Below are 5,870 nucleotides of genomic sequence, written 5' to 3' on the forward strand. Positions count from 1 at the left end.
ACAGGTAAGTTCTTGTAACTAAACTTTCCTGAAGAGTCAAGTTTGGAGGTCTTCCACTCTTTTGGACTTGTCAAGTAAGTCAAGAGTGAGGATAAGGCATTAAATTGCTCAGGAAACCTCGTTTTTTTCATACCCTGCCTTTTCTGAACCACAAGATGAGAGCAGTGATGGTATAAAACATCAATAATACAGCACAGATTCCAAGTCAGAGTTCTTGAGGTTTGCCACTTACTTCATCTTTGCCAGCCGAGTTTGGATTGACTGGTACCGTCCGTTTGATTCAGGCGTTGACATTGCTTCCACGACAGCTTACTGCAATAGTTGACTACAGGCTCTTTGACTCGTGTATTCACAAAAAATGTCAGCAATGTGAAAGGAACAGAGGAGAACACAATGGCTGCCAGAATACAGAAGTAATGATGGAAATTAGCTTCAGGCTGTGCTTACGCGAAAAAGTGTTTGATATATATGAAAATCTTTTTTTCTGGCATGACAAATGGCTGTGCAATCAAAAGTACTGTGCTTAAGAACAGATCCTGTATGGGTACATTTCCATTTGTTAGCTGAATTTTCTTGAACTGCTGAATCCATTCCTTTGGAGAGAGTTCCTACTGTGGTGAGGTTCTTGACAAATGACGACATTTGAATACGTTCAGGTGTTTGCGCCCATTTCCCAGAGTCGAGATGAGCTTTGAGGAGTTTCCATCACCTTGCAATGAAATGGCTATGAATTAAATATTCAAGCATTTTTAAATGTTAAGGTTGAGAATTTTGCTTCCTCCTTCTACAGAAACCATTTATTTTTATGTGGAGACGAGAATTGTTTTATGATAAAAATGCATTGTATACATTCATAGTACTTTGTAAAATACACATTCGACACACATTGTTGTTTTTAGAAGGTGTGGTAGTTTGATAAAGGTATTCTACTGATATAAATGCCTCTGCATAGCTGTCAGCTTTCTTTTTCCCTCATCGTGGAGCAAAGATGGGGAATTGAGAATGCCCTCAGTCCATGCAAGCTTAGCATAACTTCATATACGAGTGAGGTACCAACTTCCGTTTTAGTGTGTGGCTACTTCTAGGCATCTAGAGAGGTTCCTTTCAAAAACTGCGTTGACACGTTAAATCCAAGATGGCCGTATGGGTTTATAAGCCTGCCACCATAATAATTTGAAGAAATTGTGTTTTCTAGATTCCTCAAATTTCTGGGCCAAAAATAAGCAAAGTGCTGCCGTCCAGTTTTGTTTGCAGTTGCATCTATTCATAAGAAAGGACCTCGCAAAGTCAAAATCCAAGATGACCACCACCACATATCTATGTATACCAACGACCCCTATCATTTGATGAAACTATACAATTTAGTTTTAAATTACTCAAAAGTGTAGTTTCCTCAAATTATTTATAATGACCGAAGATTATTTATAGCTACCAAGGCAGAAAACCACTCATCTCAAACATTGCTAACATTCACTATTCAAATCCTTCCGCAACGGAGGATATCGGCACACTGTTTGTTTTGACTGGGTTTAACTGTAATGTTATGAGCCCAAAAATAAAAAAAAATGTTCTGGAAATTTACCCTAACTGAACAATATCTTGAGTCGTGCTCAATAATCCAGGTATAAACATTTAGCAACGTCAGTTGATAGAACTGTTGCCTCTCAGTGATGAGGTTGCTGGTTCAAATCCTGGTCGGGGGCCTTTCTGGGTGGAGTTTACATGTTCTCTCCGTGCATGCATGGATTTTCTCCACATAGTTCGGTTTCCTCATTGGTAACTCTAAATCGTCCCTAGGTGTGAGTGAGAGAGTGAATGGTCGTTTGTCTCTGTGCGTCCCTGTGATGGACTGGAGACCTGTCCAGGGTGCACCCCACCTCTCGCACAATGATAGCTGGATATGGGTACCAGTGACCCCCCGCAACCCAAAAAAGGAAGAAGCGGGTAAAGATAATGGATGGATGGATGAACGGATAGATGGATTGTTGAGCATGAATCAGGATATTTTGAACCACTTTGGCCAGGATTGCTTCTAACTAGTCCAAGAGTTTGGGGCAGTCAGTGTGTGAGAGAGTGGACTACAGGAACCACCTGAGCACCATCAAACTGGTTGATCCACTATGAGAAGGTACTATTTATAAGAATGAGTTTGTTGCAGCTCCTCAGACTGAAGAAGTTTTTTGGATAAAAGACGAAACATTTCAACAAGAAGAATCTGTCCAGAGCACCTGACTTAACCGTGTTATACTAATTAAACAATTTTACAAACAATAAAAAAATGGGTATATTAAAGCCATATCTACTAAAGAAGCCAGGAAAATACATGTACAACTAGATTTCCTTGACTTTATCTTGAGGTGGACATATTTATCTTATCTCGAGAAAAAGAAGCTGATTTTAAGTGAAGGGTAAATATAATGTGAATTTACAAATCTCGTTTTTCTATGATTAAAACAATCCTAATTCATATAGACTAAGAATTTATTCAGTGAAATCAATAGCCATGCTAGCAACTGATTAAATCTTAAAATGTTCAATAAAATGCATGTATTTAGCCGATAAGCGCCCGACTGCGAAGATTATTTCCAATCTTTCATCAAAGGTAAACGGCAGGTCATCTTTAAAAAATACACACAATGGAACTTTTTCCTTTTCAAACGTTTATTGGTTGAATTATTCTGTCGATTTGTTCTATAAGTTCATTTCTGGGTCAGACACCTGCATGTTGCCAACAAACTTTCGCACGCAGCGTGAGCTCTTCGCAGCTTCTTTCAAAATCGAACGCGCTCTCTCAGCAGTCCTCCCAGAAATAAAGTTGTACTCTCTCAAGGCTCAGCTGATCTGGGGAGTAAATATTCAAAGAAATTACACATTCCTCACGAGACGCCCACTTGATTTCCTCTGGGTCTTTTAGCTACGAGAGCAAAAAGGGAAGCACGGGAGGAGGGAGGGGTTGTGGGCTAAATTAAATTAGACCTAATTGCCTGAACAGTCGATACCAAATTGAGTTGATATGCATCCTTCATGATTTAACTAGATATCAGATAGTGTTCTGCACTGGAACTTACATTGATGGTAGAGGTGATAGAGAGGCACTTTTGATGGTGGGAGTTAAGCGTCCTGAATTATCTGATATGTCAGGTTTGTGGCTTTGGCGGAGGTCCCAAATTTAGAATTAGGGAGACACAAGGGCAAGGTTTCAGTTATTGTCAGGGGTGCCATATCTCGTTGGATGTGCCGTAAAGCCAAAGTACATCCACGCATAGGAGGGCATGTCATTCTGAATGTCATTTTTAATTGAAAAATAAATAGGAAGTGTCAGCGCCTAAGGCTACAATTCAACCTTATCAAGATCGTTTACAGTATGATGCTGAAATATTTATTTATCTAATGATCTGGGAAAACTGTCAATATGTATTTGTACCATGTGCACTGCCCTCGAATGAAAAGAGAGTGATGTGACGTTGGACGCATTTTGACAGCTGAAGATGAATAGCTGGAGTGATATTTAGTGTCATGCTTGTGTCTTAGTGGTAATTAAAGAAAATTCCTTGTCCAATTGTCACAAGTTTGATGCCGTAGATACGGTGGCCCTGAAGTGTCAATGAAACATCATTTGAAAAAACGGAATTAAATATGAAAAAACAGAATAAATACCACAAAAACACAACATTTTAAAAAATGGAAATGCATTTGAACAAAATGGAATTACATTTTAAAAAAACTGAATTACATTAAGCCAAAGCAGAAGTGGCCAAAGCTAAAGAAGCCGTAATCACATTTGAGAAAAATGGAATTACATATAAAAAAAACAAAATTAAATTAAAAAAAACACAACAAAAACACAACAACATTTGAAAAAAATGGAATTACATTTGAAAAACAGAATTAATGTAATTTTGTTTTTTTTCAAATGTAATTCCGTTTTTTTTCTAATGTGATTCCGGCCACTTCCGCTTCGGCCAATTCTGCTTTGGCTTAATGTAATTCCATTTTTTTCCAAATGTAATTCAATTATTTCAAATTTTATTCCAGCCACTTCCGCTTTGGCCACTTCCGCTTTGGCCACTTCCGCTTCAGCCACTTCCGCTTCAGCCACTTCCGCTTTGGCCACTTCCGCTTTGGCTTAATGTAATTCTGCTTTTTTAAATGTCATTCCATTGTGTTCAAATGTAATTCCATTTTTCAAATGTTGTTGTGTTTTTGTTGTGTTTTTTCAAAAATAATTTTGTTTTTTGAAATGTTGTTCCTTTACACCTCAGGGCCACTGTACTTAGATGACAAAAAGATGATCACTGTTGAAAGGCCCTTAAACCGAGGCCCCAACATTGTGCTGGTGGATAATCATGCACTCTGAAACCTCTAGTTTGCTCGTCGTTGCACATCTTCCAGTAAGATGGGATTTGTAATTTGCAAGTTTAGCGTAAAACTTTAAAGTTTTTGCTTTGAGATCACCGATGTTGAGCTTTTATTCTGATAAGCCATTTTGTAATAGAAAGTTCAGAACCTGGGTAGAAAACTTAAAGTAATCATGACAATCTACAAAAATGGTATGCTTCAAAAATAATATGTGCATACGCAGTTTGCATGGATTTACTGCAGATTCACTGGCAATGACGTGGAACTTATCGTTAGTTGTTCAGTTTACCTGCAGATGTACAACAAAATAACAAATATTTTCTTTATTCTGGCCTTGACATGGTTTCATTCTTAGTTCAGAAAAAAAATCCCCTAAATATTTTCATCTGGTAACATGTTTTATGTACATTTTTATTTTGTGTTTGCATATCAACTCTGAAATATTATATCTTGTATTAGAAATTAACAGTATTTTATAATATAAATTCATTGTTTTCACGATCAAACAGTGCTGATGTAATATTTAACAATGTCATTATGACTAATTCACACTGATACAGGTTTGGCTGGTGATATTGCAGTTAAACATAATAGACTTGATTAATTGACATGGAGGCAGCTTTGGCCCAGTTATGGGGGGCTGTCTTCCAACTGAAGGTTTGGGGATTTGATCTCTAGCCCCTGCAGTGTGTTAAAGAGTCCTGGGGCAAAACACTGAACCCACCACTGCCTTCAATATGCTATTTAATGTATGACGATGGCCCATTTACTGCTTAGTTAGTTGTCCCTTCTTGACTTGGCTCAGCATTTATGAAACCTTTTAAGCCATGATTCTCTGATGTTTGGTCAGGCTGAATTTTCTACTAAGTAATAAGGAGTTTAAGCTTTACTAAAAAATAGACCTGTGCTAGAAGTTCCTTAACTCCCATGTAGTATCATTATATTAGCATACCCCACATTATAACGTTACATTATATATATATATATATAATATACAGATTTTGGTTTGATTTTTGGTTTTGAACTTTGAGTTTCGTTATCACCTGACCAATAGTTCATGATCAGTTTTGCTAACAGAATGCACTTTTACAAACAAGCCCCGACAGACATTTATGTGATTGCCTGACTTTCCAGGCAGCAGTCAGTATACATTTAAAACATATACGTAAAAGGTTACTACAAGGCTCGGGCTCCGGCCTGTTACAACAGCTGTCTCCACCTGCCTGCACGGACCGAACTCTACGAAACAGTTCAGTTCCGCGGGGAAGTTTGAATGTTCTGTGTCTGCCGGACACAGTTCTGGATGGCAGTCATTGTCCGCTGCTGCAGTTGTTACTATCATCAGGACCACATTGCTAACAGGACCACACTGCTAGTATATATGCTGCTGATGGGACCGTGCTGCTAACAGAACCATGCTGCTGACAGAGCCACTCTGCTGTCAGTACCATGCTGCAAACAAGTCCATGCTTCTAACAGGACCAGATTGCTAACAGGACCACACTGCTAAC

The sequence above is a fragment of the Nematolebias whitei genome, chromosome 23, assembly GCF_014905685.2.
Source record: "Nematolebias whitei isolate Nwh7 chromosome 23, NemWhi1, whole genome shotgun sequence".
Taxonomy (NCBI): Eukaryota; Metazoa; Chordata; class Actinopteri; order Cyprinodontiformes; family Rivulidae; genus Nematolebias; species Nematolebias whitei.